This window comes from Mustela erminea, chromosome X (genome assembly GCF_009829155.1).
Source record: "Mustela erminea isolate mMusErm1 chromosome X, mMusErm1.Pri, whole genome shotgun sequence".
Taxonomy (NCBI): domain Eukaryota; kingdom Metazoa; phylum Chordata; class Mammalia; order Carnivora; family Mustelidae; genus Mustela; species Mustela erminea.
Window position 1 is genome coordinate 8,837,727 of NC_045635.1, and position 22,019 is coordinate 8,859,745.

Consider the following 22,019-nt stretch of genomic DNA (forward strand, 5'->3'; position numbering starts at 1 on the left):
CCTCCTCTGTATCGAATTCCTCGAGTGCGTGCCCTACCTTAATATTTCTTCAATCTATTCAATTTATCTCTTTATAGGTTTGCCTTCCCATTAGGCTGTAAACTACTGTTTATGTTGCTAGCAGTCCCCCTCACACTGGATATTTGTGACACAACTAGGTCGTAAAAATAGTGCTAGATCTCTCTATGGAAGGTGGTAACTGACACATGCATTTTTCTATATTATAAAATCAGTTTTAAATTCCAGTTCTAATTATTTTATTTTATGCCTTTACAACACTGTTTTGTGGAGTCTGAAGCTCCAGCAGACCAGGAAAGGAGCTTGTGTCCTAGGAAAGGTTAAGAGCCTCTAATGGAACAACATGTTCCAGAAGTTAAAGGCACTTCAGTGACGTTTGAGGGGATGGTTTCATGTGCCCTTGCACTGGCTGCCATCTTAGTCATTGACTGATTCTCTTATCATTGTTCTGGAGAGGGTTTTTGGAATTTCACGGGTGCAGAGAAGAGCAGAGGTTGGTTGACTCTGGGATGTTTCTAGTCTAACTGATGCCTATTGGATTTGAGCTTCCATCAGTGTTTCTATTTATAAACAACATTTGTTTCTATGTGACGTGGTTGAGATATGCGCAGAAGAACAATGGTATTACGTCAGACATCATCATGTTACTCTCCTGTTCTATTGCCCGATAATACCATGTTGCTAGTCTACAAAAAGCTGAAAACAGCCACCACGTTCTCGACCTTTCTCCAGAAGGGCTAGTGATGTTGCATTGCTTGCATTGTTTCTTTTAAAACCTTTTGTCATGAATTTTAGTTTTCCAGATGGCTCTCAAATTTCTCAATGAATGCAAATACCTTTTGTGGTATTTCATGTGCGTTTTTCAGAGGAGATCTCATCCTGTGGGTTTTATGAGAAGAAAGGGTCACTTGAGTATTTCTACTTAGATATTCTCTACACTTTTCAAATTTTTGTTCTCTCATTTCACTGCATCATGATCCTATATTTGGGAAAGTACGACCTACTGTTTGAAAAGTCCCTCATTCTCCTGCCTCAAAACCTGTTCTTTTACTTAAATCCACACCCAAAATTGCCTCCTTGCCCTCGTTACAATGAATGGGAAGTTAGTTTTTTCTCCTGTTTGAAGGGAAGGCAGACTTTCTGTCTTATGTCCTGTTTGTTATAATATTGCTACAAATTGCATCCAGGAGTAGAGAGGAATGGGGGAAACCCATTTTCATTCATTAAGGTGTATATTGAGTCCTATCTGGAAACATGAAATGATACTCTTCTGACCACATGCTTTTTTTAGGAAAATATAGTTACATTGTTAAAAATATAGTACTTGTTAATGGAGTTACTATTGTTTTAAATTAATGAATAAATATTTGTATCATTTTCCATTTTCAGCTTCCACTGCAGTTTGGTTTTTCTTTTTCTTTTGTTTTCTTTTCTTTTCTTTTTTTTTTTTTTTAAGATTTGCTTATTTATTCTAGAGAGGGAGCAAGCGAGAGCAAGTGGGAGCTGGGGACAGAGAAGGGAAGGTGACTCCATTCTGATCTCGGGGCTTGATCTTCCAACCCTGACTTCCTGAACTGAGCTGAATCCAGGAATAGGACACTTAACTGACTGAGCCCCCAGGCGCCCCAGCAGTGCATTTTAATCAACGGATGTGAACAACATGAAAGCAAGTGTTTTGGATGGGTCATCAGTCATGTTTGGCAGCGTACAGGTGTCAAGAGGCCAGATCGTTTGAGAAGTGCTCTTCTTGGCTTACCCTTAGGGAGCAGTTTCTTCCCCTCTGTTCCACTCTGTGAGCCAGTCTCATGTGGCTTCCACCCCTATTTTCTGGAAGTGCCTTTATATTGCCTCAAGGTAGTCAAGAGAGGAGCCGAGCCCGCTCTTGGTGTTCCTCCTGACCCTCCCATTCCATCTCCTCTATCTCCTTGTGCTTCCTTTTCTGTTACCTCTCGTAAAGGTAAGTGACCCTTGGGGATCTGGCTTCCTCCCATGCTCCCTGAACATCCTCATTGCTTCACTGTTTGCAGTTACCATCTCTGGTTTGATGAAAGCCTTGATTTGATACCTTTATGCCTTTATCCCTGCTCTTTGGACCCCAGTATTGAACAGCTTGCTGAAATACCAATACTTGGATCTTCCACCGGCACCTGCATGTTAATATGTCATGAATGGAACTTACCATGTCACCACCACAACGGCTCCTTCATTTGTCTTTCCTTCATCCATCTTCCATGGAGTCGCTCCATCCAGAAGTTTGGAAACAATTCTTGATAATTTCTTTTTTACTGAGCCCTCAAGATCGCTCACAATGTCCAAGGTCTAGGTCACCCCGGTCCTCTGTCCTCAAAACCAACCCTCCATCTCCAATTTGTATTCATGCCCTGCCCTCATCCCCATGGTCTCTGCTCTGAATGCCTGCAAAGATCTAGCTGGCTCCTCAGTTAGTCTCCACAGTGCCACAGGTCTCCTGCCCGCACCACCCCCCACGACCCACATGTCACCAGTCAGTGTTTCCTCAACAGTCTTGATCATCTGTCTCCAGTCACAGCAGCTGCTGCTTCTCTCATCTTCTTCAGCTCGTCCCGTGCTGCCCGGAAGAGCTTTGATGTGGTTGTGTTCTCCCTGTTCCGGTCCTGCATGCCTCCTTTTCTTTCATCCCGTGTGAGCACGCGGCTCCTCCACCTGCATCTTTTCCCCGTCAAGTGCATGCTGTTCTCACTAACTCCATCTCTGTCCTTTGTTTTCTAGAGTAGACCTTCTTCCCCAAGTGAGCCTTTCCTTGCCCACATCCTGCCCTTTGTCAGAGCCTCCGTAGAGCCCTAAGTGCTCTGCTATGGCATCTGTCAATCCACTGATGTAATCGCTTGTGTGATGGGACCTGTAGGAGGCCAGTAAGCTCACTTGTCTTATTTGTCTTCGGATCCTGGAAGCATTTGCAATCTCACCAGAAATTCTCAGTACCTACTTCTCGAGTGAGGATGCTCATATATTTTTAAAATTATTTTTTCCTTGAAAGGTGCAGTGATTTCAATGATTTTCAATTTTCAAGTAATCATAAAATGCCTTGAGCACAGAATAGCAGTGATTTCAGAATTTACAAATACACGATTCATGGTTTCCCCAAGCCAGCATGGGTATAATTTCATCTACCACCCACAGGACAGATCTAAGAAAGAACACTGATGTGCTGGGGTGGAAATCGGAGGTGGCAACATGGTGACCGGGTTCAGAACTTCAACTGGAACATAAGGAAGGTGCTTGTAGTCATTGAGGATCTGGTAAAAACATTGAGATGAGCACATCACAAAACCAATCCCATTGTTTTTCTTCTTTCCCCAAATGTCTTTAAATTATAAAACCCCTAAATATAAATATGGTGCCTTTCTTTAAAACTGTTCTATCATGGAGGTGAAAAAATGAAACTCTACAATTCATCACAGGAGATAAGCCCTACATAAATGTTAATCTGGTAGGTTAGGACGCCTGACGGAAAAACTACGTCCATGCTACCTTTGGGTTTTCGGAGGAAGTAAAATATTTGGAAAAGAGGTAAAATGGTTTTTTCTTCTGTATTTCTCATAGAACTCTATAATCTCTAGTCCATCCCGGAAGACACTAAGTTGATTTAAAGCTAGACCATGTCACCAGGGCATTCGGGTTCCCGCTTTGTTCAACTTCTTGCTTTCCATTCTCTCGCCCTTCTCATTTTATTCCCAGTATTGTGGGCAACTCAGCAGACCTTCCTTTACTTTAAGTCATAAACACTTAAGACATTTATGTCCACTATTTTTTGATTCTTTGAAATTAAGGTTTGTTTATAAAGCATTTCCTTCCAGTATTATAATTTTAGGTGATTGATCTGGGAATTTATAAATGATTATGGCCTTGAGTTTGCTGCTTATGACCACCAGCTCCTTTTCTCTTGCGTGGTACGTTTCCCTCGGAGGACCTGCCTCCTTATCTAATGAGTGAAGCCCTTTCTCTTCAGCTCTCTTCAGTGGGACAAAGACTTATTGGCAGTCTTCCAGAAAGACTTCATGTCGGATGCTGAGGGTAGACTACACGCCATCACCTTTGGTGTCTAAAACTTGCCTAGAAGGGGGCGCCTAGGTGGCTCAATCCCCGCACAGCGGGAGCCTGCTTCTCCCTCTCCCCACGCTGCGCCTGCTGTTTGTGCTCTCTTGCTCTCTGTCAAATAAATATATAAAATATTCAAGAAAATCAAAACCTGTTCAGTGGAGTTTTTATTGTAATTACCTTCACTACCTCCAGTCCAACTTTCTTCTTCAGAAAAATGGGAATCCTTTTTCCCATTTTTCAGAAGTACATTAAGAAGTAAATTGCGGGGGGGCACCTGGGTGGCTCAGTCATTAAGCATCTGCCTTCAGCTCAGGTCATGATCCCAGGGTTCTGGGATCGAGCCCCACATCGGCCTCCCTGCTCAGCAGGAAGCCTACTTCTCCCTCTCCTACTCCCTCTGCTTCTGTTCCCTCTCTCGTTGTGTCTCTCTCTGTCAAATAAATAAATAAAATCTCTAAAAAAATAAAAAAAGAAAGAAATTAGGTGAAGTCCATTAAGTGACTATTTCAGTGCCTGGCATAGAGGCGGAACTCAGGAAATAACGGCCTTATGAGCAAGATAATGAGAGATACCAAGAAATTCACCAGGATTCCAAAGTAAGCTAGAAAGAAATGTTTTGCTTCCATAAGGAGTGTAATATAGAGATAATGGAGAAACAAATGAGGAAATCCGCGTTCATAGTTGTGGGAAAACGTTACGCCCATATCTCTCTAAAATGAGTATTCTTGCTCTTTGGTTTCGTCTAATATTCATGAAGGTGATCATCTGCCCAGACTTGAGTGACTAGTCCTTGGGATTTGTTATTTTCTTCTTGCTTGGCCCTGTAGAAAGGCAGGAGAGGACCGGAAATAGAAAAGATGCGACATATTGTTTAGAGCTGCTTTTTGCAAGGCTTGTGAGGGCAATAGGCCTATGGAGATTGTTACTGTATACAGCGAGCTGAGATGTTGAGGGCAAAGCTTTCCCTGACAGCTGAGTGTCTTCCATGCTCCCTGTGGAATGCCAGGAGGTTTCCCAAAGCAAACTCTAGAGCCAACACCCTAGTGTTCCCAGCATTCTTCTGCAGAAGGATGACTTTTCCAGTTTTGAAAGAGACAAATATCTTTTTCAAAATTCCTACTCCTACAATCTCATTCTGAGTGAGGTCATTGGGTCCAAGAAACAGTCCTCTAACACTGTTCAAACGTTGACCCCCAATTGTTGTTCCTTCTGCTCCGGAAAAAAAAAAGCAAGATTAGGTTTGGAGGAGAACAGAAACATAAATGAGTGTTCCTCCTTAATGATGTTTTTGGCTGCCACCACAAGGATTATGGGCTTTAAGCTTCTAATCTTCCACCTTTTTGACATATTTCCTGTTCCAGTATTATTGTTCTCTGAGTCGGGGAATAAAAAGGCTGCTGAGCCAAATGAACCCCTTCAATGTACCCGAAATGTCTTTGTCTACAGTTCAGTGGCTGAGTTTAATTTTATTTCATTTTTAAAAAGATTTTTACAATTGCTTTTTAATTACATGAGATCGTTTTTCATTTATTGAACTAATTGCCTGCTATTTATTGATGTTCTTTAATCTTGTGCGTTGAGCCTTGGCTTATCATTTTAAAAGAAGAGCAGTGTTAACCACTGGGGTTGGTGTGGGGGGACTTTTGCCAAGCTTCCCCAGATTTCCCCGTCTCAGAAGTTTCAAAAGCACTCAGTGGCCGAGATCACAAAGTCTGGTCAGCTGTTGGTAACGAATGACACCTGTTATCTTAAACTCTTAAGCTAAAAAGAGAGAAAGAAGGGAAGGGGAAGGAAGGAAGGAAGATTAGGTGAGAGAAACAAAGGGAAGCTTTCAAAATAAAATGCATTCTAGTCTTTGGCCAAAAGTTTTTAATAACTGTTTTATTTTCTTGTTAGTGCTAACATAGCTTTTTCTATGTTTGTGGGGAAGAACCAAAATCTGTGACCCGTAAGAAGTGATGGGGAGTATCCAATGTGGGTACAGTAATTGGTCAGAGAGTAGGTTCTTTTTAGAGCTCGAAGCATGGCCCTTGTTGAATTCAATCAGAATAACCTGTCTTTGAAAACATCCACAATAAATGATGAGCTTAGTCATCGTTTTACTAGTTACATTTATTTTGTTTTCTATTCTTGTATTTTCAATACAATATATTATTCCCGGAAAATCACAAGGTCTTTAAAGAATTTTTTTCATATATTCCATGAAGTTCTAAAAAGACCATTTTGAAAAAAATATTTGCCTTGGTTAGCACAAAAGGTTTTGTACAATATGATCCTAAATGATAAAATTGAATTCTCTAGAGCAGGGCTTTTCAGATTTCAGTGAGTGTGATTATTACCTTGTTATGTTGTCAAAATGCAGATTCTGATTAAATATATCTTGGTCAGGTATTGAGATTTTTTTGGTTTGGGGGTTTTTTATTTTTATTTTTTTTAGATTTTTTTGGTTCTTATGAGCTCCTTGGTGATGCTGATAATGTCAGTCCACCAATCACATTGTGAGAAGTAAGGTTGAAGTCCAAGTTTGAAGTTCAGTTCAGTTTCCAGCTTAGTCTCAGCATACACAAGAAGTGAGTGTGTATCCCCCTGATGTCTGTCTTTCTGTCTGGGAAAAGTTACATTGTCACATCATGAAAATATGAACACTCCTAACAAATTTTGACTTATTCGAATCATTTCTGGTCATGTGATTTGCAAATGCTACCTGAATTATAAGTAAAGATTATAATTTCATATTTACTCAGTCTTGGATCAAGGCAGTGTTATTTATATAATGCTTTGGTGTTCTCAAAGACAGGCCTTCCTCTTAGAACAAATCTCTCCATAACTCAGTTCTAATTTTTCCCACATGTTGGAAACTGAATGTTCTTGGCTCTTCAAAATTCAGAGGTTGAAGCCCTAACCTCTAACATGATGGGACTTGGTGGGGGATGCTGGGGAGGTGAGTACGTAGGGATGAGATCAGGAATTGAGTACATAGGATAGGATTAGTGTCTTTATAAGAAGAGCAGGAGACACCAGATTTCTCTCTCTAACTGCCTCGTTGGCTTTCTGAAGGCTTAGAAAATGGTTCTCACCAGGTATTGAATCTACTGAGACCTTGAACCTGGACTTCGCAGGCCCCGGCACTCTGAGAAATAAATGTCTGTTGCTAAAGCCTCACAGTGTAGGGTATTTTGTTATATCAGTGCAAGGTAACTAATATAGCAAAGGAAGATTTTTATAGGTTGAATATGTAAAGTCCCTCTTTGAAAAAGATTCCTAAACAGCTCTAAATAAGTCCTTCCCAGGGCGCCTGGCTGGCTCAGTTGCTTAAGCAACCGACTCTTGATTTCAGCTCAGGGCATGATCCCAGGGTCCTGGTATTGAGTCCCGAGCTGGACTCCGCAGACTCAGCCCAGAGTCCGCTTCAGGATTTTCTCCCTCTCGCTTTGCCTCTCCCCCTGTTCTCACTCTCTCGCTGCCAATCTCTAAAAATAAATAATTCTTTATTCAAAACAAAAGAAATCTTTCCTTATTAGCTAAGTAATCACTTGCGCCATCACTTACAAAGACAAAACAAGGACGAGTCAGCTAGAACCTTGTCTTCTTGGCTGAAGACGCATATATACTGAGCTTAGGTTTACGCTTAGCTCATTTCCCTCCTCCCCCCCGTGCTTCTATTTGGTTAGACCACATTCCTCAAAGAAATGCCAGCGTTCTTCTGTTTAGTGTTTTAGCTTTGCCTTTCACAATGTTCTTCTGTGTACTTTGGCAGAACAACTTTCAGAGTTTTTAGAAACGGCCAGTAATCCCAAGTTGTATTTTTATTCCATCTCATTACTGATATGGAATAGAAAGCAGATAAAAATTACATGTAAAAAGGCACTTCTCTTAGGTTTTCTTAGAGTTCTGTGCTGTCTAAACCATGCTCCCTGTTCTCTGCTTAAGGAATCTGTGAGCATCATATTTTAGATAGAGAATAATTTGTGGTCTAAAAAGTAATACAAATTAAAATCTGAATTTAATAGTTTCTTGATAAGATAATACCTGATAAATTCTTATGTCCCCGACAGTGGTGAATCACAGGCCTTGGACATGATAGTTTGGCTCTCAAGGGGACTCTGGGTAGGACTGAGGGTAGGTGAGGGTTGCTGACTTCCTGGGGGTCAAGGTCAGGGATGTTGTGAAATAGTCCACAATGTGTGGCACAGTTTCCCGCAACAGAGAATAATTTGAACCTCAGTGTCACATGTGACAAGAGTGAGAAACCCTGGTTTATTGTTATTTGATATAGTGTTGCCTACTTGTTTGGCTGTGTGAGGATGTTACCCCAACAGTTCACATTAGATAATCAAGAACTGTGTGTATATTGTTTGTCAGCGAAATTGGATCCTTTTTCACAGTTTGCTATGGTTTGTGACCAGGATTTTTTTTTTATGTTCTCAACACCAGAATATGTCTACATATACGAAACCATTAAACATTTCACTCGTTTCTTTTTCAAATCAGGAGTATTGTGCCACTCTGTCATTTGAGCATATTTATTCAGAAATAAATGTCGGTTTAACTACCCCTTGAGAAAGACCAGGTTCCCCCTGGTTCCACGATACGCTCCCTATTTCTGGCCAAGTATTGCTAATGGGGCTCACGGACGCATTCAGCGTGGAGACAAGCTAAGTCCTTCTGAATCTCGTTCATCCTCGGTGCCCGTGGACAATGTGGGCACCCTTCGTGCCAGTGTTCCCAGAGTCTTCCCCTGCCCCGGGGCGAACAGGCTTGACCAGCCCCTCACTCTGGAGACTCCTGCTGGCAGCCGGCCACTGCTATCCACGGAAACTGTAGCGAGATTATATAAAGCAAAGGCTGAGGCCTGAAATCAATGACCTAATTTAAGCCAATATGGACAAGTTTTGTTTGCAATTGCTCTTTTTATCGCTTTTCATCTGAGTTGCTAACTCGCTCACAGACTTCTGTAGGCCACTCCCGTGTCTCTACTTTAGTTGTCCTTAGTGAAGGCGCCGGTGAACAACAATCTGTGTCCCCGTCGCCACAAACGAAGAAACAAGACTAAGAAACAAAAATCCCAGAAGGTGAGGAAAATAAAAGGGGTGATTTCAGAGCCTCTTGGCCCTTAAAAACCAAATACTCTCAGTCTTGTGTCTATTGCTTGGGCTCCTAGCTGTGGAGTTCAGTGTTTTTCAAGTGGGTTATCCTCCTGGCTCTCACCTGCTATGGGACTTCAGGTACGTTGTAGAACCTCTCTGTGCCTCATCTCGCTGAAAATGAACACAATAACAGCCAGTACATTGCATATGGGATGGTGATAATTAGCTCAACGAATGTATGTCAACTCTTTAAGACAATGTCTAACACGTTATAAGCACAATAAAAACATTAGCTATCATGATCATGTGTATATAGAGAAACTGACTTCGGTGTGTACACCTTAGTACTGAATTTTGTTTTGATGTAAAGATAATGAATTGCTTTTGAAACACCTTTGCTGGGGCTGTATCATTGCCCATTTAAGAATGTTTGCTGTCCTTCATACAACAGGTTATATCTGTAGTGAGCCCTGTTTTTCCTACAGTTGTAACCACCTTGCTCAATCCTTCCCGTCAGAACAAGCCCACCATCAAGCAGTCAGGATGTTGCGGGCTGAAACCAAGACGCAGGCCAGCGCATATTTACTGTTTCTGGGTTAGGTCAGTTCATTGACCTCCGGCTACGTGTCCCAGATGAGTGTCTGATTGACAGGGAGAGAACAGGGTGTAGAGACACTAGGACAATAATGTCTTGGTGCAAGAGTGAAAGGAAGCAAGCCCTAGGTCCGTCTCATTTGGCCGCGGAGTGCGGAATAAACTGGAGAAAGCAAAGAAAGATGGCGACGGTGTCCTGGGACAAGACCGTTGGCTTTGCCCGCGCCCCTGGCTGAAGCCACCCCCAACCCAGGTGCTGTCTCCAGTCGCCCGTGTCGGTTGCCCATGCCAAAAAAGTGTGGTTTGTGTCACTCTCTGTTTCGTAAAAGGTGCTGTTTATTCTACTTTGAATCACAGTTTTACTTGGCAATAATCTTAGAAGGCCGGTTATTCTAAATTGCTTATGAGATGACTCCAAAGTCCGTTCCCTCCTATCCCCTGCTCTGCCCTCCTCCCCTGAAGCAAAGTCATCTACCAAGGCTTATTTACTCTGTGAATTAGAAGTATATTTTTTTTATCGGAATGCATGAATTGCTCTCTGTATTATTCATCCAGGTTCAGTTGTTATCCTCTTGCTTTTCATTCTGACAGATTTTAACCACCCATCTTTACTTCTTGTTAAATCCACAGGGAGAGATTCATTATGATGTTCATTTAAATCCTGTTCTGTCCTAAGCTACGTATCCCTGGTACATTTCCTTTGCTTGAAGAACTGATTTGATTTTTACAATTGCTTTGGTTTGTTTCTTTTTTAATCATCTGGAAAAGTCTTCGCATGCCCATAAGAATTCCTAAAACTACCTCTCAGCACAGTTTTCCTTAGGGTCCAGGAGGATAGATAATTGGTCTGTGTTTATTTTTCCCCCTCTCACCTCCACATATCTTGGGCAGCCTTTCCTATGGCGGACTCTGAAGCTTTCTTTTTAAGTGGGGTCTTACGTTTCCATTGTATCTTCCTATAAATTTTCATTGTTTCTTTCACTGCTGCTTGAATCTCTTTCTTTTGAAGCCCTTGTTATTTCCGCCTAGGCTTACTCCCTCTGATGGAGCCTATCCTCCATTATTTTTCTATGAAAGGGCGTTTGGCTCTAATACCTTCTCCTACTTCTTAGAGAGTTTAAGTGCAAATTCAGCTCTGCTTGGGATTCTGTTTTTACTATGGCCAAACCTCCTGGCTTGTCCATTGGTTGAGGACAGCTGGCTTCTTCAGTGGGGTCCCAAACCTAGGTGAATGAAGCTATTTCTATCGATCATCAATCAAGGGATCTTTTCATGGACAGCTGCCTCACCCTTCTTTCCACTGTAATCTGTGTCTCTGATTATTCAAACTCTTGGGGGTCCTGAGGAGGGAGAGCACTTGCTTCTATTATTTGCACTCTAACTCTTCACCAAAGTATCTAGCTTCAATTTTTTTCCTCTCTGCCAAGTTCATTATGCTTTCCTCCAGTTTGATTTCTGTAATTTGGGATTTAGTTCCTGCCGTGAGATTTTCCCTGTTTTGTCAAAGGTACCGTGTGTAATGTCTTTCCTCTTCCATCTGGAAAATATGAGTCGGATGCCATTTTGTGCATCCTGGCTTCCAGTTGGTAAGAGTTGTCTAGCATCTGCCTCACAGGGCTCCATTACCAGACCAGAGTGATTTGTAACAAAACTAAAGTTTGTTCTCATAATCTCATTTCCCTCAATTCTATCCTAATGAATTCCGTGGTCTTTCCTTATGAAACCATTTACCATTCTCCACAGTTGCCATTCACTGTCAGAGCTCAAGGAAAACAGGTACTAAATGTGACTTTCATGAGAAGATCTACATCTTTGTTTCTTGTCTTGAATGGTGTTAACTCGTTGAGGTTAGTCTTGTCTTCTCTTCAATCCCATGGCTGGTTTACACATCGGTCTCCAGAACTGCTGGAGGGAGACACATCATCTCATTGATTTATCTGCAAATCTTTGGTGACTACACAGTTCCTTGCTTATAGGAGGTACTCATTTCATATATTTTCAATGCATGGATGAAGGCTGTTACTTTAGGATATTTTCATATCCTAAATATATTTAGGATATATATTTATACTATACTTTAGGATGATAACTTTAGCATGATTTAGGATGATAACTAAAAGACGAAGACCACCACGATCTTATTGCCTGGATTGGTCTGTTCTGATCCCAACGTCTGCTTCAGCAGGAGTTGGAGATGGATGTTCTAAATGTTCTAAATGGGGAAATGAGATTATGAGAATGGGGAGAAGTTGTTGTTCGATCGTCCATCTGATGAGTGAATTAACCGTCCGAGTTTCACGTTTGTTTTTTCTTAGTTTTGTTTCATCTCTAATTGTTTTTTACTCATCCTTTCCTTTAAAAAAAAAAAGATTTTATTTATTTATCTGAGAGACAGAGAGCACAAGTGGACGGCAGAGCAGAGGGAAAGGGAGAAACAGGCTCCGGCTGAACACAACCCCCCCCCCCACATATGGGGCTTGATCCCAGGACCTCAAAATCATCACCTGAGCCAAAGGCAGATGCTTGACCGACTGAGCCACCCAGGTGCCCTCATCCTTTCTTTTTGATCTTTAAATTGTTAAGCATTTTAAACATTATTTTCTCACATCTCTCAGATAGACATAGCTCTGTCTTTCGGGGGGAAAAACGGCATTATTGCAGTCTGCTTTAGATGAAAAACATTCTCTGAAGCATTTAACTGCTGCTGTTAGTTTTCCAGAACAATATTTCCATAACATTCAGGGTTCAGAAGAGTATTTATATTCAAATTGCACATAGAAATTCATTCTTATCCTTGACTTACAAATCAAATTGCATCTTAAATATTATATTTAAGAGAGACATAGCTTTCAATTTTGGCTTTTAGGAACATATCTTCAATCCATTTATTCATTCATTTATGCAAACATTTATTGAAAACTATTATGAGTCAAGCAAGTTTGGGGCTTTCGGTATGCATATAGAAATAAGATATGTTCTCTGTTCCGAAGGAGTTCTGGGGTGAAAAAAAGCCCTAATTTACAAGCAAAATACAATGCATCCCATCTGAATATATAGTGGTTCATGACACCAGTGTAAAAGGACAGAAGTGGGATTTCTGATGACTGAGCTTCCATAATGAGGGAAAAGGTAATCTTGTTACTCTCAACAAGTTCTTAAATAACACCATAAATGCGAATCTGTTCATGTGAGATTTAGATTATGATCCATCAAGCACTTATTGACTACTTAATGTATACTAGGGGAGAGTCCCAATGTTTACACATACCTAATAAAACTGGTAACATGAGTTTGCTTTGCTATATTTTTTTAAAGATTTTATTTATTTATTTCACAAAGAGAGAGTGAGACCACAAGTAGGCAGGCAGAGAGAGAGGGGGAAGCAGGCTCCCCACTGAGCTCGGAGACAGACTTGGGTTCCCTGGGATCCTGACCTGAGCTGAGGCTTAACCCACTGAGCCACCCCTGAGCCCCTTGCTTTGATATTTAAAACAGCATACAGGGAACCTAGTAGGTAAATAGGAATGGTTGGAATTTTCCATTTACTTCCATTCCATGGAGATTTGTGTTATCTCCAAGGTCTGTTCAGAATCTGGAGTAGGGGGCCCTTTGGTCCTTTTGAAGTGGTTATTAAGTTTTAGCACACCGAAGAGTGGCAATCCCTGATTGTTGTACCAAAGATCATCCCTAACAAACCACATGATCAAAACTTTTGGCTTTATGTTACATTTGCCTCTTGTGCTAAATTTCTTTCTTGGAAGAAAGCATTTTCATTTATTCTTATTCATAGTACATCATTTGAAGCACAGAAAAATAATACCTTTGGTCCCTTATCTGGTGTGACATTTTCTTCTTACTGAGCATTCAAATTTTGAAAAAGAGTGTCTGTTTATGGGATGCTTGGTTGGCTCAGTCATTTAAGCATCTGCCTCTGGCTCAGGTCGGGATCCCAGGGTCCAGGGATCGAGTCCCAAGTCTGTCTCCGAGCTCAGTGGGGAGCCTGCTTCTCCCTCTCACTCTGCCCCTTCCCCTGCTTGTGCATATCCTCCTTCTATCTCTCTCTCTCTCTCTCTCTGCCAAATAAATAAATAAAGTCTTAAAAAAAAAAAAAAAAGAATGTTTACCTCAAGATAAGAAAGACCTAACAGGCACAAGGTCCCCTTGTGGGGAGAACAGGGAGGGGCAACGCTGGCAGCCCCCTCTCTGTACTCCTTAACTCAGGGTTCTAAATTTAATTTAGATTGGTCTTTGTCAGAACTGGACATTGAAGCCTATGTCTAACTCGGACTTGTGAACCTGTTCCCTTTTTCTAGAAAGCACTTCCTTGAGATTTGACCATGACCTAAAGCTACACTGTTTTCAGCTCTGCACTGAAGTGTTTCCTCAGAGTCCGTCACTGATCTCTTCTGAACAAACCGGAGACCAGTTCCTCTTAAGCATCTCTTAAACTCTTTATCTTTATCTGTTGTAGTGAACCCCCCCAAGTATTCTGCCTTAGTGATCCATTATTATATAAGGACTCATCCTAAACTCTTGTACTTGAGAACAACCAATATTTATTCTTACACAATTTCTGTTGGATAGGATTTGGGCATTGCCTGACTTTGCTCTCTCGCTAAGGGTCCCTCACAAGGCTGCCGTCTGGGTTTCAGCCATGGCCATAGGCATCCCAGCGTTTAATTGGAACAATTTTTCTTCCTTGATCATCTCCTGTGCTCTTGGTAGAATTCAGTTCCTTCACCTTATTCAAATGATGGTTTTTAGTTCCTCAGCCTGTGTGCCAGAGGCTACCTTAAGTTGCTCCCTCAGATTCCCTGTAGCACAGCCCACAACGTGGCGGGGGACGTCATCAATGTGAGCCAGGTTGCAACACTGAGAGACTGTCAGTGTGATGGAGTCTGTAATTTTCTTTTCTTTTCTGGTTTTTTTTTTTAAGATTTTATTTATTTATTTGACACACACAGAGAGATCACAAGTAGGCAGAGAGGCGGGGGGGGGGGGGGCACGCAGACTCCCTGCCGAGCCGAGAACCTGATGTGGGGCTCGATCCCAGGACCCTGAGATCATGACCCGAGCCGAAGGCAGAGGCTTCAACCCATTGAGCCACCCAGACACCCCGAGGCTGTAATTTTCTTAAAAGCTCATCTCAAAAGTAAAATCCTAACGCTTTCATTAAATTCTATCATAAGAAAGTCTCTAGTCTTGTCCACACACTTGGATTGTGGATTTCCCAAGGACATGGACTATAATCACGTTGGAGGTAAAGGTTATTGGTGGCCATCTTAGAAGCATACCAACTACATGCCTTATATTATTAATTGTTTTAACTCTTCACCTCCAGAAACCAAAATATAAACTTGTGGAGCCGCGCTGCCAGTTTGCCTGTTAAATGCCCACTGGTAAGTCTCTATGGCTCCGGGAATGTAGGGAAATCCAACGGATGTTTGTTGAATGTTGCATTTTATAAAATAAAGGAAGTGGGGGTTTTTTGTGTTTTTGTTTTAAAGATTTTATTTATTTATTTGACAGAGAGAGAGAGAGAGAGAGAGAGCCAGCAAGAGATGGAACACAAGGAGATGGGTGGGAGAGGGAGAAACAGACTCCCCTTGAGAAGGGAGCCCGATGCTCCGTCCCAGGACCCTGGGATCATGACCTGAGCCGAAGGCAGACACTTAATCATCTGAGCCACCTGAGTGTCCCAAAATAAAGGAGTTTTTTGAGATTAATGTTAGTATAATTTTTCTCAATGTTTACCCTACAGCACTGCATCCTTCTTCTGAAACAAATTGATACTCACTAATAACTTCTTGGATCTCTTTCCCCCCAGCCCCCCATACTAATCCTCTTTGGCATTCCAAGCCTTAGCCATGGAGAACTTCAGTTCTTCCATCTACTATAGTTTTATACCTGAATCTTCACAGGAACAAATTCCTCATTGAAAATTCTCTTGTTCCCAAACTAGTTAGAGGTATGTCTTTCATTCCGATATCTGTTATCTATGAATCTTGAGATAATATGCTTAACCTTTTTGTTGTTCATTCACACACTGAGTATCCGTTGACATTTAACTTGATTATTTTAAGGATACTAATTCAACTAGCCTTTCCCGAATAGTGTCTTATAGGAGTTTTCCCTTTTTTCCCCCATCTCACATCTCCTGTCCCCTTATGTTAAGAAGTAGCATCATTTCCTTACCTGACTTTTGGAGATACATTTTTTGTTTTCTGTTATCAATTATAACTGCCAATCATTAGAAATTATTAACCTATATTTCCTTATTCTCTCTTAGTAATTTCTTTGAAATGATACTTCAGAGTTTAATGCTTTGTCCATATTAAAAATTCGTGAGCCCGATTAGCAAACTGTGCTATGCTAAATTATATGTTCTTGATCTATTATCTATCTCACTTACATTTCCATAGTCAGAAGTATGTAGTATTATCTTTGTAGGGTTTTCTAGCTTGATAAATTCAATTTGGTCCCCACTGAGACTGACTTGTTTTCATGTATTTATCATATATTCATATTTTGTTGTCTTGTGAATCAAAGTTCATTTCACGATGATTGTTTTTAGTTGGGGGGTGGTAGCCTTTTTTAATATTGATTTGTAAGCATTCTTTTTATATTATGGACTCCATTCTGTATTGCCAATATTTGGTACCATTAGCTTATCCCAGTTTGTCACAGATTTTTGTATCTTCTTTCTTTCTTTCTTTCTTTAGATTTATTTCTTTATTTTAGAGAGAGAGCATGCACAGGTGCACAGGTAGGCAGGAGCTGAGGGAGTCTTTTTTTTTTTTAAGGATTTTATTTATTTATTTGACAGACAGAGATCACAAGTAGGCAGAGAGGCAGGCAGAGAGAGAGAGGAGAAAGCAGGCTCCCCGCTGAGCAGAGAGCCCAATGTGGGACTCGATCCCAGGACACTGAGACCATGACTTGAGCCGAAGGCAGAGGCTTTAACCCACTGAGCCACCTAGGCGCCCCGAGCTGAGGGAGTCTCAAGGAGAACTGTGCTGATTACAGAGCCCCACGTGGGTCTAAATCCCTAGACCCATGAGATCATAATCCAAGCAGAAACCTAGAGTCAGGCTGTAAACGAACTGTGCCACCCAGGTGCCCCTGTATTATGTTTTGATATGAAAGCCATTCAATTTTCATACTGACAAGTATATCAGTCCTTTTTTTTCTTCAAATATATTCTCTTGCATGTATACTAAGCTCCTCACCGTGAACATATATTTCCACTTATTTTCTTTACATTTAGAGTGATTTTTCTTTATTCTTGCCTTCCAGGTAGGAGTTCTCAAAGCTGACACTATTAACACGGGGAGGGGATAGCAATTGATTTGGCTGCCCTACGAATTGTAGCCTGTTGAACAACATTTCCAGTCTTTACTTAACAGATGCTGGTTAACAACCCATTTTTCTCCCAACAATGAAAATTGCTTCCAGCTATTGACAGATGTCCCTGGACAGGATTAAGTGGGCAAAGTAGCCTACAGGTGAGAAGCACTGCGTGAGAAAAATTGGTCATCTAAAAACAGAGCTTTTCCCCCCTTTTAACATGAGGCTTCATGCTCCAGTTTTTTTGCATTCCACAATAGAAAGTTTGTGACCCTTTGATAACAATATAGTCAAATCCCTACATAGTCAATAAAGCACATTTGCACATGTGATACATTTTGTGAATGAAAATTTAAAATAGTCTTTTAATTCATTTAATGACACCCTCAGTTGCCTGGTGGTTACTTGCGCTGGTATGCTTAAGTACGATTTAAGTCAGCCTTTATCAGCTCTGGTTTAAGTTAACTAATAACTAATGGTAATTAACAGTTTCATATATAGAAAGTTAACTGCATTTTTCTGCGGTGTGATTTGACAATCAGCCACAGAGGGTTGTGAAAACAATGTCTCAAAAAGGGAGATTTCAAGATAAGTGTGTGCGTCATTAATATAATTAGGCATCCTGACTTCTTGCAAGTTTTATTGGTGAACTTTTGACTTCTGATAATCGTCATTGTTTAAAAAAAAAAAATGTCAAGCACCTAGCTAAGCTTTCAGGAGCAAGGAAGGAGTTCATTATCTTTCAGTTTGTTTTTGTAAATGAAGTCCTGGGCAGCACAGAACAGAGCAGAGTAAAAAGCAATCTGTTTCTGCTGCCTTGGAAAGGAGATAAATAGGATTAAGCCCAGGGATTGCCGTCTCCTCTCCTCTCTGGACACAACAGTGCCCCAAGGTACAAATGATTTCCCAGGGTCTGAAATTGTGGAGATTGAATTGGCCTCTTGCTGCTGGGGAGATAGTCTGGAGAGGTTAGCCAGAATTCATAGTTATGTCTTCCGAGTTAAGTGATCAAAGGGGAGTGAGCAAGTTCTACAAGTTAGAGGCAAGGTAATGGTAACCGCAAATGAAATCCGGCTCGAAGAAATGGAGTGGCAAGGAGAATCTAGTGAGAACGAAGATGTTCCAAACAGTGGGACTCCAGAAACCCAATTCTATCAACAATATTTTCTAGAAGCTTTGTATGTTCAAAGTATAAGGGAACATTAAAGTTGGACTTACTCTTGTTCTCAAGTAGGTTACAATGTATTTGGAAAGAAGGCAAGTATTTGAAAACTTGAATCTTAAGGGATCTTTGCAGGAGCGCAAGAGATCGCATGGAAATAGAACTGTAATTGCCAGCCTGGTGATTTCAGACTGAATGGAAGGCAGGCAGCTACTCGCTGGGAGTGACCGTCTCAGCTGGGTTTTCAAGAGGAAGATGAATGTGTAGGGGAGGTGGTTGGGGACCTTCCCAGTAGGATCGCATACATTTATTTAGAAGCTTGTTTGTGAGACAATGGAAAGTGGGCTCAAGAGCAGAGAAGCTTTATGTGGAAGGAGAAAAAGAACGTTCCAGAATGCTTGTTGGGCCTGACTGGCAGAGAAGCCCTCAAGTTCATGAAAGATCTGTTCTCCACAGGCCTTCGTCTACACCACCTTCTCTTCTGCCCTGTCTCTTCCTTGTTGCTCTTCCTTCTTTGCTTGTGTGCTCATTTACACCAACTGAGCTGTGTTTTGAAGGCCCCATGAGTATTGCTGTCCGGGGAGACCCTGTGTCGAGTACTTAACACTCACCCTCTTCAGGAGGAGAAGTTTGTAAATTTACAAAACCAGAAATTGTTACGAGGGCCTCCGGGTTGGCTTGACCTGGTGCCTGTGACTCTATTTCCCTGTGTTTCTTTACTCCTTTCCTCTCAGTCCTAGCTCCCTCCTTGTGCCGATTTCAAGATGCTGGCTGCATACCTTTTGCTTCCCCGTGCTACAGAACATCAAAGTAAGGGAATGCATGGCGTCTTTAACTCTTAGGGTATTTTATTCCTTCAAGAAGCACCCAGGGATGGGGCGCCTGGGTGGCTCAGTCATTAAGCGTCTGCCTTCAGCTCAGGTCATGATCCTGGGGTCCTGGGATCGAGCCCTGCGTTGGGCTCCCTGCTCTGCGGGAAGCCTGCTTCTCCCTCTCCCACTCCTCTGCTTGTGTTCCCTCTTGCTGTCTCTCTCTCTCTCTCTCTCTCTCTATCTCTCTCTCATATATAAATAAAATCTTAAAAAAAAAAAAAAAGAAGCAGCAGCAGCACCCAGGGATGTTTCCCTACAGGCTCCTGGGTCTGAATCATGTCATAGACCCTTTCCTGAATCCTCTTCTGTCAGACTGGAAATGCCATAGCTTGACTGGCTGAGACTTTGCTTTTGAAACCACATTCCCTTGGGAGTCTTGGTCCGGACTTAATTGATCTTAATCACTCTTGGCCATTCTTGGTGTACGACTGGCACACGGCAGCTACTCAGTGCAGGGTTGGAAGGGGTGTTTGAGAAAACGACAGGTCCAAGTATTCATGGTTTAACCGGGGTACAAATGTAGAACTTAATATACAAAGTTTGCATTTATAAACCGTCTTTGCCTTTGCTGTGCTTGCATAGTCCCTCCTCCATGTGAATTTTAGGAAATTTTATTATTTGTTTATTTATTCATTTAAGATTTTATTTATTTATTTGACAGAGAGATAGAGCACAAGCAGGCAGACAGGTAGGCAGAGAGAGAGGGGAAAGCAGGCTCCCTGCCAAGCAGAGTGCCTGACACGGGGCTCGATCCCAGGACTCTGAGATCATGACCTGAGCCAAAGGCAGAGGCTTAACCCACTGAGCCACCCAGGCGCCTCATAATTTCAGGAACTTTTAGTTAAGTGCCATCGTAAGTCTTTTCCAGATGTTGAATGAAATTCAATTAAAGTAAGAGCAGAATTGGCCCTCGGCTGAGATTTTATCCTACTCTTCCCTGCTACTCTGGTCTCTTAATTTCTGTTAACCTGTTAAACTTTTATTCATAGTTGGTTCTTCTGGAATGATTTCATTAGATCCATGAGAAGATATTTTATAGTATTAGTAGCTCCTGGAAACAGGATTTGGTTTTCTATTACATATTCTAACTGGTTAGAATGCTGTATTTGAGGCATTTGAGGTCTTATTGATGGTTGTAGGTTAATCTTGTCCCTAGGCTCCTGCCCAATTCTCATATAAATCGTAATTATGCATTGATTATCTTGACTAATGTGTTATCCTTAGGTAATGAAAATTTTGTCCCGTACTTTATAATTCTCAAACCTCTTACTCATTTAAAAAATCACTTTGCTTGGTAGAATGTCTTATACAATGTTGCCTAAGTGTGGGCTATATGCTGGCAGAGAGATTTTCTGCTCTATCTGGATATTCACTGTAATTCATCTTAAATATAACTACAGAGTTGGTTTTTTTCTGTTCCTTTTTAGTATACACCCTTTTGTTGACATAGGAGAATTCCTTCTTAAATTGTTCATTACAAATTTTCATTATGAATTTATATTAAATTATACCATATTCTCTTATCACTTTGATTATGATTATTTTTACATCAGAATTCATAAATAAATTTTTTAAATATTTTTTTCTGTTACTTTTCTTTGGTTATGTTTCAAAGGTATGCTAGCCTCTTGATACAAGGTGATAAGTTTGACATCTTTTGACTGCTGAAAAGCAAAGTTATTCTAAGAGAGGAATGAATTTAGTAGAAGTTGAGTCTCTGTCCTGTAAAATCACCAGGCTTAGTTGGAGTTTTTGTCTGAATTTGTATTCCTGATTTAGTTGCTTTTATGTTCGCTCCTCCATTAAATCTTTCTTTGTAGAAATTTATGTCCTTGATTTTATATTTTTTGGCTTAAATTTGTGTAATTGTGTTTTGTAATGATTCCTGAAATCACTTTAACATCTGTAGTTATGCCCTTTATTTTTAATATTATTATTTTTGTATACTTTGGTGGGGTTTTTTCCCTCTCTCTTTGGAGATATTTGTGTGTTTCATTACATTTTCATAGAACCAATATTAGATTCATTGATCTGTGGGGAATCAGTTGTTTTTTATTTTCCATTGTATCTTTTGTCGCCTTCCATCTTCTTGTTTTGGCTCCATTTCGCGTTTTCTAGCTTTAACAGTTGATCACTTCATTTATTTTTACTTTTTCTCTTTTTTAAAAGACATATCAATATTTATATACTGTTTTAGTTTACCTGGATAATTTCAATCTAGACTGATTTTCACCTAAATTCCCTTCTATATTTTATATAATATTTTTCTCATTAATCTTTAACTTTGAATTATTTAAACATATATATATATATATATATATATAAATATAAAGATTTTATTTATTTATTTGACAGACAGAGATCACAAGTAGGCAGAGAGGCAGGCAGAGAGATAGAGGAGGAAGCAGGCTCCCTGCCGAGCAGAGAGCCCGACGCGGGGCTCTATCGCAGGACCCTGGGATCATGACCTGTGCCGAAGACAGAGGCTTTAACCTGCTGAGCCACCCAGGTGCCCCCAAGACATATATTTTTGTCTTAAAATATTTGGAGATTGAAGTCTTTTTTATCTGTTGCATTGTGATGACTGGTTATGGGCAGTAGGACATCAGATATTTGATATTAAGAGGGAGTTATTTGTCCTAATACATAGATGATTTTCTTAAAATCTGAATACCTGACTTTAGTAGATAAGCTGAACTGATCCATATTTTTTAGTGTACTGAGATATTTTGCCTTCTTTGGTTGAATTGGTATCTTTATGTTTTTTTTAATTTTCTGATATCTGATTGTATTTTTTTTTCTTTTTAAATGTTTGGAAGCTATGAATTACATTTTTATTATCTGTGCTTATTTTTCTAA

At 40.7% G+C, this 22,019-nt stretch overlaps 1 protein-coding gene and 1 long non-coding RNA gene across 6 annotated transcripts in view; both read left to right on the top strand.

Annotated features, from left to right (window-relative positions):
- FRMPD4 (FERM and PDZ domain containing 4) overlaps positions 1-22,019 on the top strand; it is an 854,311-nt gene that overhangs the window by 578,301 nt on the left and 253,991 nt on the right. The window lies entirely within an intron of this gene.
- LOC116582475 lies at positions 1,442-21,550 on the top strand. The gene is made up of 4 exons (XR_004282442.1): positions 1,442-1,514; positions 6,855-6,857; positions 19,838-19,848; positions 21,537-21,550. It is a non-coding gene; the product is annotated as an uncharacterized LOC116582475 (long non-coding RNA).